Source organism: Rhinoderma darwinii, chromosome 3 (assembly GCF_050947455.1).
Source record: "Rhinoderma darwinii isolate aRhiDar2 chromosome 3, aRhiDar2.hap1, whole genome shotgun sequence".
Classification (NCBI taxonomy): Eukaryota; Metazoa; Chordata; class Amphibia; order Anura; family Rhinodermatidae; genus Rhinoderma; species Rhinoderma darwinii.
Window position 1 is genome coordinate 373497555 of NC_134689.1, and position 12788 is coordinate 373510342.

Genomic DNA, 12788 nt, shown 5'->3' on the forward strand with positions numbered 1-12788 from the left:
TTATTGCCAAAACCATGTTGACACAGCCATGCATTCTCCAGAGACAAGCATTGGTATTAGTATGGATCGTACTGAGGAGCTCTGTGACTTTATATGTCACCTTTGCCTCATGTCAGTTCATGAAATTTTTGATCTGCTAGATTTGCCCAGGTCATCTGTATATGCTATTATTGTGAAATTGAAGCGTCATTAACCAGTTCAGGACCGGGCTATTTTGATCCTTCAGGACTAGGCACCGTTTAGCCATTTTTAGCACGCGTTAGTGAAACGGCTATAACTTTTTTATTTATTGGGCTAGCGACGTGATTTTTGCGATGTTTTTTCTGTAGACAATGCAGGTTTCTTTTTTTTTAATCATTTTTATACACATCCATTTTTCTATTTTAGAATATTTAGGCTTAAAGTTTGAAAAGAATAGTAAAAAAATAAGCTTTTTTACTTCTTAGCTATTTTTTTCTGGTAATAACCTAGTTTTACCCTAAAATAGACCTTTTATTTGTGATCGGCATTGTCTAAAGTAAATTTTAATAAATTACATGTCTATTTTAAGGTAATTGGCTCAGGGCTAGCGTTATGACAATGATTGGTGGGAGAAATGTTTTTTTGGGGGGTGGCCATTTTATGGGTATTTATTATAAATTTTTTTGCACTTTATTTTACTTTTATTTTTTTATTATTATGATCTGTCCCTCAAAGGTCAGAAAAGACCTTTGGGGGATATTATATTTTTTTTACACTATGTTTTTCCACTGTAACTGGGGCTGCACAGCCCTGTTATAGTTATATCATTAATAGGGCTGTGCTGGGTCTAGTAAGACCCAGCAGCAGTCTGCCACTAAAGGCATCCCGGCGATCATGTGACCAGTCACATGATCACCGGGACCAATAGAGACAGTGGTACTGCTGCTGCCTTTATTCATATACACTGCGCTTATTGAGCGCTGTGTAGAAGAGATCAGAGAAGATAGAAGCGGCGAAAGCTGCTTCTATATTCTCCTCAGGGTCCCCGGGAGTCGCTGACTGCCAGAGACCCGCCATTCAGCTGCCCGAACGCTCGGGCAGCAAGCTAAAACCTGCGCCGTAAATAATATATGACGCAGGTTTTAAGGACCCTGACCGCCGGCCATAAATACACAGCCAGCGGTCGTTAAACTGGTAGAACACCAAAACTCCAAGAGCGGGGCCACCGAGTGCTAGAGTACGTGGTGTGTAAAAATCGCCTATTCTTTGTTATATCACTCACTACAGAGTTACAAACTGCCTCTGGAAGTGACATCAGCCCAAGAATTGTGCATCAGGAGATTCATGAAATGGGTTTCCATGTTTTCTGCACACAAACCTAAGATCACTGCACATCCCCTCATGGAAGTTAGGTAAGTAGATTCTATAGCTACAACACTGACGCCCCATACACATGGAGTCCGACAGAGCTTGCATGGCAGTGGCGAGATCTATACAAGCTCCGTGCACTGCCGTACGACCTCCGTGCCAGTGTGTATGAGTACTAAGTAAGATTTGACATTCTGAATTCTAATTGGGCAGGTCCACCAGAAAATTCCATCAGTCCTCTTCTCGTGGGTCTGCCCTGACTTCAGAAACATTCTCCTATCATTGACTGGACATCAGCTCAGACTTCCCGATGGGGTGATTCCTGTCATTCGCAATGTCTGCCTGGCATTCATCCTCCCACGCCTCAAGCTATGGAACCTCTCCTGTATCAATTAACTAAAACTGATGTCTGTTATGCGGACGTACTTTGCAAACATCAAGCAGAGACTCTTCCACCTCATGGATCAGTGAATTGTGCCATTGACTTGTTTACAAATTCTACTCCTCCTTGGTGTAGGGTATACCCCTTGTCTGTCCCTGAGACAGAAGCTATGTTACCATACATCCAGGAAAACCTAGAGAAGGGATTCATCCGCAAATCTTCGTCACCAGCTGGAGCAGGGTTTTTTTACAATAAAAAAAACAATACCCACTGCTTTTGATTTATGAGCTCTTTGATAATTTACAAGGGGCTTAAATTGTTACCAAATTAGGCTTACGCGGTGCCTACATCCTGATCCGTCTATGTGAAGGTGATGAATGAAAAACTTTTAACATGAGAGATGGACATTTTGAGTATCTGGTTTTGCCCCTTGGCCTTAGTGAAGCTCTAGCGGTCTTTCAAGAACTAGTCAATTTTATTGTTTCTTTTTTTTTTTTCAAAATGGTTTTTATTAACATTTTTCAATAAGGGATACAAAAAGTAAAGAGGGGATGGGGCATGAGAAGCATAAAAGATAATGATAAAGATAAAATAAAAGAATTAAAAAAAAAAACATCACAAAAATAAAAGTGTATAAAAATGTAGTTGGGGTGGTGAAAGGAGAAAAGTAAATAAAAATAAAAACAAATTAAAAAAAACAAAAAAAAAAAACATAACATAGGTATAACTATAACTATTAACCCCTTCCCGCCCTAGCCACTTTTGACCTTCCTGACAGAGCCTCATTTTTCAAATCTGACATGTTCACTTTATGTGGTAATAACTCTGGAATGCTTTCACCTATCCAAGCGATTCTGAGATTGTTTTCTCGTGACACATTGCACTTTAAGTTACTAGCAAAATTTGCTCGATATGTTCTATATTTAATTGTGAAAAACACCGAAAATTAGAGAAAAATTGCAAAAATTAGCATTTTTCTCAATTTAAATGTATCTGCTTGTAAGACAGGCAGTTATACCACACAAAATGGTTGCTAATTAACATCACCCATATGTCTACTTTAGATTGGCATCGTTTTTTGAACATCCTTTTATTTTTCTATGACATCACAAGGCTTACAACTTTAGCAGCAATTTCTCACATTTTCAAGAAAATGCCAAAAGGCCATTTTTACAGGGGCCAGTTCAGTTGTGAAGTGGCTTTGAGGGCCTTATATATTAGAAACCCCCAAAAAGTCACCCCATTTTAAAAACTTCACCCCTCAAAGTATTCAAAACAGCATTTAGAAAATGTCTTAACCCTTTACACATTTCACAGGAATTAAAGCAAAGTAGAGGTGGAATTTACAAATTTCATATTTATTGGCAGAAATAAATTTTTAATACTATTTTTTTATTACACAGAAGGTTTTAGCAGAGAAATTCAACTCAATATTTGTTGCCCAGTTTCTGCAGTTTTAGGAAATATCCCACATGTGGTCGTAGCGTGCTACTGGAATGAAGCACAGGCCTCAGAAGCAAAGGAACACCTAGTGGATTTTGGGGCCTTATTTTGTTAGAAGGGCTCTTGCAGTGACAAAACAGTACAAATCACCCAAAAGTGACCCCATCTGGGAAACTAGACACCTCAAGGAAATTATCTAGGGGTATGGTGAGCATTTTGACCGCACAGGTTTTTTACGGAATTTATTGGAAGTAGGCCGTGAAAATTAAAATCAACATTTATTCAAAGAAAATTTAGGTTTAGCCATTTTTTTCTCATTTCCACAAGGACTGAAGGAGAAAAAGCACCGTAAAATTTGTAAAGCAATTTCTCCCGAGTAAAACAATACCCCACATGTGGTAATAAACGGATATTTGAACACAGGGCAGGGCTTAGAAGGGATGGAGTGCCATTTGGCTTTGGGAGATCACATTTAGCAGGAATGGTTTGAGAGGCCTTGTCACATTTACAAAGCCCCTGAGGGGACAAAACAGTGGAAACCCCCACAAGTGACCCCATCTGGGAAACTAGACACCTCAAGGAAATTATCTAGGGGTATGGTGAGCATTTTGACCGCACAGGTTTTTTACAGAATTTATTGGAAGTAGGCCGTGAAAATTAAAATCAACATTTATTCAAAGAAAATTTAGGTTTAGCCATTTTTTTCTCATTTCCACAAGGACTGAAGGAGAAAAAGCACCGTAAAATTTGTACAGCAATTTCTCCCGAGTAAAACAATACCCCACATGTGGTAATAAACGGATATTTGAACACAGGGCAGGGCTTAGAAGGGATGGAGTGCCATTTGGCTTTGGGAGATCACATTTAGCAGGAATGGTTTGAGAGGCCTTGTCACATTTACAAAGCCCCTGAGGGGACAAAACAGTGGAAACCCCCCACAAGTGACCCCATTTCGGAAACTACACCCATTGAGGAAATTATCTAGGGGTATAGTGAGAATTTTTAGTTTTGTTTTAGGTGTTTTTTTTACAATTTTTAAATGATCAAATTTTAAATGGGGCTGGTCAGTAGAAAAATTAATAATTGGTCATGGCCAGTATGGGAGACAGAAAAGGTGAATAATGAATAAATAAATTAAAAATCCAAGGAGGTATGATAAATTTTGAAACATTGTTTCATGCACAGGCCGGGATTTGTGGGACATGTCTCACAATGGTATGTGGTGTCCTTACGAATGCCTCGCTTGGCACACACACGGCATTTTTTTTGGGGCTTCTTTTTTTTTTCAGTGGGGGGGATTTCTGTGGGGAAATGCTGGCCGGGAATTATCCTACTGACGGAAGAGCCAGATGAACTGCCCTCTCCTTCCTGGTTACCAAACATCAGGGACTTTATGACCTTTTCCTGAAATTGCAGGAACGTACCTCCACTGCTGGCATATCTATAGAGGACAAAGGCGTTGTATAAAGCCATCTGTGTAAGATGCACAGACAGCTTCTTATACCATACTCTGGTCTTGCGCATGGCGTTGTATGGTTTTATAACCTGGTCGGACAGGTCAACGCCACCCATATACTTGTTGTACTCCTGTACACAATATGGTTTTGGGACTTGGGAAGTGGATCCACGTACAGGGACTAGGCTGCATCTGCTGTCGTGTATGCTGGTCAGTATAAGGACGTCCCTTTTATCCTTATACTTTAGGAGGAGCAGATTGTCGCAGCAGAAAGCTTTGCTCTCTCCTAATTTTAGGATCTGACCCAGCAATGTTTTGGGGAGGCCCTTCTTATTTTTGCGGATTGTTCCGCATGCCAAGGTGGATCTGGACAAGAGAACTTTTACTAAGGGGACACTGTTATAAAAGTTGTCCAGATAAAGATGATAGCCTTTCCCAAGTAAAGGATGGATAAGATCCCATACGATCTTTCCACTAATTCCAAGGAAAGGGGGGCATTCTGGGGGATCTATATGGGAGTCTTTTCCCTCATAGACCCTAAAGGAGTAGGTGTAACCGGTGGCACTTTCGCACAGCTTGTAGAGCTTTATGCCGTACCGGGCTCTTTTATTGGGTAGATACTGCCTGAAGTGCAGTCTACCCTTGAAGCTGACTAGGGATTCATCTACCGAAATATTTTGCTGGGGGGTATAAACGTGGGAAAAAATTTGGGAGTAGTGGGCAATCAATGGTCGTATTTTATATAGCCTATCAAAATTTGGGGCCTGTGGGGGTGGGCACTGGCTATTATCATTATAATGAAGGAATTTCAGGATGGCTTCGAAGCGCTTCCTTGGCATTACTGTGCGGTAAATGGGGGTGTTATATAAAATATCAAGGGACCAATAGTCTCTAATCCTAGGCTTTTTTATTAGGCCAAAACTTAAAAATATGCCCCAAAACTTCCGCAATTCCACTAGGTTTGTGGGGGTCCAATTTTGGCTTCTCCCATAATAAGAGTCAGGGTTCTGGGCGATAAATTGTTCCGCATAGATGTTGGTCTGCTGGACCATTAACGCTAAAAGGGAGTCTGAAAAAAAAAGGTTAAAATAATCAATGGGGCTGAAACCCGTCATTTCAATTTGAATGCCTGAGCGGGCTGTAAACTCAGGCACCTGGGGGGTATAATTCTCTGCAGCTTCCCAGGTCAGCTCAGGCAGATCAGGAACTACGGCTCTTCTACGCCGACTGGGGGGTGCAGATTCAGAGTCACTAGATGCAGAGGAAGATGGAAGCACGAACTGCTCCTCACCTTCACTTGCGCTGTCCGTGTCGGAACACAGCATTGCAGATGCTTCCTCGGCTGAAAAGACTCTTTTGGCCATACTGAAAAACTTGTGCTACCTAACTAACTAAAAACAGGTTAGTGGGCACAAAAGGGCAGAAAAGCGGCAGATCGCTGGTTTTTTTGAACTTACGCACTGTATTTATTCCTGTCTCCGTCTCTCACAAGCTCTCTGACAGGAAAGAGCTTGTCAGAGACGGAGATGCCGGCAAACCACTGCTCCTGCGCTGTGATTGGCCTGTCAGTACTGACCAATCACAGCTCGTTTCCGGCACAGGGACCACTCTGATTGGTCCTGTTTGAATCCTGCTTTGCGATCGGGACGCTGTCACCATGTCTGTTGACATGGTGACAGTTTGAAGCTTGGGCATGCACAGCTTCCCCATGGCTCCTCTATTCCCCCACGGGTGCAAAAGGCAGGCACACACCGCTCATACTCGGAGCTGGCTCCCGGCCGCTTTCGGAAGGAGACGCCGACGTGGCCTTGCTCGTGCAACTCCAGGTGGGCTTGAGGCTTCCGAAAATGCCATAAAAAAAAAAAGATTTTTTTATTATGAAGGTAGAAAAATCAGCGGGACCGACCCGCGAGCGAAGCCGACGGGGAGTTCCAGGAGGTCGGCATGAGTTGGCCGTGCATACCGCTAAAGCCCTCAAACTCCGACGCTGGCGCTGAGGAGCTCGTACACGGCTGCAACCGGGCTGGCACGGCTTCCCCATGGCTCCTCTATCCCCCCCAGGATGCCATAGGCAGGCACACGCCGCTCACACCCGGAGCGGGCACACCGCCGCTGACATGCATCCTTCGCGGACCGGAAGTGCTTGTCAGCCGGCTGGACACAACGGGACTCGCCGCGGGCGCTGTGGAGCTCCCACAAGGAAGCTGCCGGCATGTACAAGCTCCCCAGGGGCCCCTCTATCCCCCCACGGGTGCAAAAGGCAGGCACACGCTGCTCATACTCGGAACTGGCTCCCGGCCGCTTTCGGAAGGAGACGCCGACGTGGCCTTGCTCGTGCAACTCCAGGTGGGCTTGAGGCTTCCGAAAATGCCATAAAAAAAAAAAGATTTTTTTATTATGAAGGTAGAAAAATCAGCGGGACCGACCCGCGAGCGAGGCCGACGGGGAGTTCCAGGAGGTCGGCATGAGTTGGCCGCTCCTACCGCTCTTGCCCTGGAAGTCCACAGCGGGCACTGCAGAGCACCTACACGGCTGCCCCCGGTCTTGCACAGCTTCCCCATGGCTCCTGTATCCCCCCCACGGGTGCAGGCACACGCCGCTCATACACTCTGGGGCTGGCTGACAGCCCAGGTGACATGCCACCTCCTAGCCGACCGGAAGTACATGTCAGGCGGCTTGGGACATAGTGGGACCCCCCGCTGGCGCTGTGGAGCTCATACACTGCTGCCACCGGGCATGCACAGCTTGCATACGGCTCCTCTGCCCCGGGCTGCAATGGGCAGCACACCCCGCTCATACACTCTGGAGCTGGCTGACAGCAACTGCTGCTGATAATGATGATGACGATAATGTGCAAAGGGTTATCTATCGGCGGACAGTGTCACACTCTGGCCCTGGAACTGTGCCACGGTCTGCCTCTGCTGTTCACTACCGCCTCTGACATTTGTGAACATACCCCACTTTAACTTGATTTTAAATGTTTCACTTTCAAATGTTTCCCTTTCAGTAGCAGAAATGTCATTCTTTGACATTTGGGCCTTTTTATTGTCACTGCTGCTTGGTCACCAAATGGATCTCCTTGGATTGAGGCCTAGTCCTCTCCCCACCGCCCTGGAACTCTGCCCCGGCCTACGCTGCCTGCCGTCACACCCCTGGCCCTGGAACTCTGCCCCGGCCTGCCCTTGCTGTTCACCACCGCCTCTGACATTTTTGAACATACCCCACTTTAACTTGATTTTAAATGTTTCACTTTCAAATGTTTCACTTTCAGTAGCAGAAATGTCATTCTTTGACATTTGGGCCTTTTTATTTTCACTGCTGCTTGGTCACCAAATGGATCTCCTTGGATTGAGGCCTAGTCCTCTCCCCACCGCCCTGGAACTCTGCCCCGGCCTACGCTGCCTGCCGTCACACCCCTGGCCCTGGAACTCTGCCCCGGCCTGCCCTTGCTGTTCACCACCGCCTCTGACATTTTTGAACATACCCCACTTTAACTTGATTTTAAATGTTTCACTTTCAAATGTTTCCCTTTCAGTAGCAGAAATGTCATTCTTTGACATTTGGGCCTTTTTATTGTCACTGCTGCTTGGTCACCAAATGGATCTCCTTGGATTGAGGCCTAGTCCTCTCCCCACCGCCCTGGAACTCTGCCCCGGCCTACGCTGCCTGCCGTCACACCCCTGGCCCTGGAACTCTGCCCCGGCCTGCCCTTGCTGTTCACCACCGCCTCTGACATTTTTGAACATACCCCACTTTAACTTGATTTTAAATGTTTCACTTTCAAATGTTTCACTTTCAGTAGCAGAAATGTCATTCTTTGACATTTGGGCCTTTTTATTTTCACTGCTGCTTGGTCACCAAATGGATCTCCTTGGATTGAGGCCTAGTCCTCTCCCCACCGCCCTGGAACTCTGCCCCGGCCTACGCTGCCTGCCGTCACACCCCTGGCCCTGGAACTCTGCCCCGGCCTGCCCTTGCTGTTCACCACCGCCTCTGACATTTTTGAACATACCCCACTTTAACTTGATTTTAAATGTTTCACTTTCAAATGTTTCCCTTTCAGTAGCAGAAATGTCATTCTTTGACATTTGGGCCTTTTTATTGTCACTGCTGCTTGGTCACCAAATGGATCTCCTTGGATTGAGGCCTAGTCCTCTCCCCACCGCCCTGGAACTCTGCCCCGGCCTACGCTGCCTGCCGTCACACCCCTGGCCCTGGAACTCTGCCCCGGCCTGCCCTTGCTGTTCACCACCGCCTCTGACATTTTTGAACATACCCCACTTTAACTTGATTTTAAATGTTTCACTTTCAGTATTAAAAGTGTCATTCTTTGACATTTGGGCCTTTTTATTTTCACTGCTGTTTGGTCACCAAATGGATCTCCTTACCTACCAGCAATCACCCTGGTTCTCTGGCTGGGCATGGGGATGCAAGTTGCTCCCGCTGACCCCCTTCCACCCCACCGGGACCTACCTGCAATCACCCTGGAACTCTGGCTGGGCATGGGGATGCGGTTTGCTCCCGCTGACCCCCTTCCACCCCACCGGGACCTACCTGCAATCACCCTGGAACTCTGGCTGGGCATGGGGATGCAAGTTGCTCCCGCTGACCCCCTTCCACCCCACCGGGACCTACCTGCAATCACTCTGGAACTCTGGCTGGGCATAGGGACACAGGTTGGTCCCGCTGCCCCCCCTTCCACCCCACCGGGACCTACCTGCAATCACCCTGGAACTCTGGCTGGGCATGGGGATGCGGTTTGCTCCCGCTGACCCCCTTCCACCCCACCGGGACCTACCTGCAATCACTCTGGAACTCTGGCTGGGCATAGGGACACAGGTTGGTCCCGCTGCCCCCCCTTCCACCCCACCGGGACCTACCAGCAATCACCCTGGTTCTCTGGCTGGGCATGGGGATGCAAGTTGCTCCCGCTGACCCCCTTCCACCCCACCGGGACCTACCTGCAATCACTCTGGAACTCTGGCTGGGCATAGGGACACAGGTTGGTCCCGCTGCCCCCCCTTCCACCCCACCGGGACCTACCTGCAATCACCCTGGAACTCTGGCTGGGCATGGGGATGCAAGTTGCTCCCGCTGACCCCCTTCCACCCCACCGGGACCTACCTGCAATCACTCTGGTACTCTGGCTGGGCATAGGGACACAGGTTGGTCCCGCTGCCCCCCCTTCCACCCCACCGGGACCTACCTGCAATCACTCTGGAACTCTGGCTGGGCATAGGGACACAGGTTGGTCCCGCTGCCCCCCCTTCCACCCCACCGGGACCTACCTGCAATCACCCTGGAACTCTGGCTGGGCATGGGGATGCGGTTTGCTCCCGCTGACCCCCTTCCACCCCACCGGGACCTACCTGATATCACCCTGGAACTCTGGCTGGGCATGGGGATGCAAGTTGCTCCCGCTGACCCCCTTCCACCCCACCGGGACCTACCTGCAATCACTCTGGAACTCTGGCTGGGCATAGGGACACAGGTTGGTCCCGCTGCCCCCCCTTCCACCCCACCGGGACCTACCTGCAATCACCCTGGAACTCTGGCTGGGCATGGGGATGCGGTTTGCTCCCGCTGACCCCCTTCCACCCCACCGGGACCTACCTGATATCACCCTGGAACTCTGGCTGGGCATGGGGATGCAAGTTGCTCCCGCTGACCCCCTTCCACCCCACCGGGACCTACCTGCAATCACTCTGGAACTCTGGCTGGGCATAGGGACACAGGTTGGTCCCGCTGCCCCCCCTTCCACCCCACCGGGACCTACCTGCAATCACCCTGGAACTCTGGCTGGGCATGGGGATGCGGTTTGCTCCCGCTGACCCCCTTCCACCCCACCGGGACCTACCTGCAATCACTCTGGAACTCTGGCTGGGCATAGGGACACAGGTTGGTCCCGCTGCCCCCCCTTCCACCCCACCGGGACCTACCACCAGTCACCCTGGAACTCTGGCTGGGCATGGGGATGCAGGTTGCTCCCGCTGCCCCCCCTTCCACCCCACCGGGACATACCTGCAATCATCCTGGAACTCTGGATGGGCATGGGGATGCAAGTTGCTCCCGCTGCCCCCCCACCGGGACCTACCTGCAATCACCCTGGAACTCTGTCTGGGCATGGAGATGCAGGTTGCTCCCGCTGCTCCCCTTCCACCCCACCGGGACCTACCACCAATCACCCTGGAACTCTGGCTGGGCATAGGGATGTAGGTTGCTCCCGCTGCCCCCCCACCGGGACCTACCACCAATCACCCTGGAACTCTGGCTGGGCATAGGGATGTAGGTTGCTCCCGCTGGCCCCCACCGGGACCTACCACCAATCACCCTGGAACTCTGGCTGGGCATGAGGATGCAGGTTGCTCCCGCTGCCCCCCACCGGGACCTACCACCAATCACCCTGGAGCTCTGGCTGGGCATAGGGATGCAGGTTGCTCCCGCTGCCCCCCCACCGGGACCTACCACCAATCACCCTGGAACTCTGGCTGGGCATGGGGATGTAGGTTTCTCCCGCTGCCCCCCCCACCGGGACCTACCACCAATCACCCTGGAACTCTGTCTGGGCATAGGGACACAGGTTGGTCCCGCTGCCCCCCCTTCCACCCCACCGGGACCTACCTGCAATCACCCTGGAACTCTGGCTGGGCATGGGGATGCGGTTTGCTCCCGCTGACCCCCTTCCACCCCACCGGGACCTACCTGCAATCACCCTGGAACTCTGGCTCGGCATAGGGATGCAGGTTGCTCCCGCTGCCCCCCCACCGGGACCTACCACCAATCACCCTGGAACTCTGGCTGGGCATGGGGATGTAGGTTTCTCCCGCTGCCCCCCCACCGGGACCTACCACCAATCACCCTGGAACTCTGGCTTGGCATGAGGATGCAGGTTGCTCCCGCTGCCCCCCCACCGGGACCTACCACCAATCACCCTGGAACTCTGGCTGGGCATAGGGATGCAGGTTGCTCCCGCTGCCCCCCCACCGGGACCTACCACCAATCACCCTGGAACTCTGGCTGGGCATGGGGATGTAGGTTTCTCCCGCTGGCCCCCACCGGGACCTACCTGCAATCACCCTGGAACTCTGGCTGGGCATGGGGATGTAGGTTTCTCCCGCTGCCCCCCCACCGGGACCTACCACCAATCACCCTGGAACTCTGGCTGGGCATAGGGATGTAGGTTGCTCCCGCTGCCCCCCCACCGGGACCTACCACCAATCACCCTGGAACTCTGGCTGGGCATAGGGATGTAGGTTGCTCCCGCTGGCCCCCACCGGGACCTACCACCAATCACCCTGGAACTCTGGCTGGGCATGGGGATGTAGGTTTCTCCCGCTGCCCCCCCACCGGAACCTACCACCAATCACCCTGGAACTCTGGCTGGGCATGAGGATGCAGGTTGCTCCCGCTGCCCCCCCTTCCACCCCACCGGGACATACCTGCAATCATCCTGGAACTCTGGATGGGCATGGGGATGCAAGTTGCTCCCGCTGCCCCCCCACCGGGACCTACCTGCAATCACCCTGGAACTCTGTCTGGGCATGGAGATGCAGGTTGCTCCCGCTGCTCCCCTTCCACCCCACCGGGACCTACCACCAATCACCCTGGAACTCTGGCTGGGCATAGGGATGTAGGTTGCTCCCGCTGCCCCCCCACCGGGACCTACCACCAATCACCCTGGAACTCTGGCTGGGCATGGGGATGTAGGTTTCTCCCGCTGCCCCCCCACCGGGACCTACCACCAATCACCCTGGAACTCTGGCTGGGCATGAGGATGCAGGTTGCTCCCGCTGCCCCCCCACCGGGACCTACCACCAATCACCCTGGAACTCTGGCTGGGCATGGGGATGTAGGTTTCTCCCGCTGCCCCCCCCCACCGGGACCTACCACCAATCACCCTGGAACTCTGGCTGGGCATGAGGATGCAGGTTGCTCCCGCTGCCCCCCCACCGGGACCTACCACCAATCACCCTGGAACTCTGGCTGGGCATGGGGATGTAGGTTTCTCCCGCTGCCCCCCCCACCGGGACCTACCACCAATCACCCTGGAACTCTGGCTGGGCATGGGGATGTAGGTTTCTCCCGCTGCCCCCCCCACCGGGACCTACCACCAATCACCCTGGAACTCTGGCTGGGCATGAGGATGCATGTTGCTCCCGCTGGCCCCCACCGGGACCT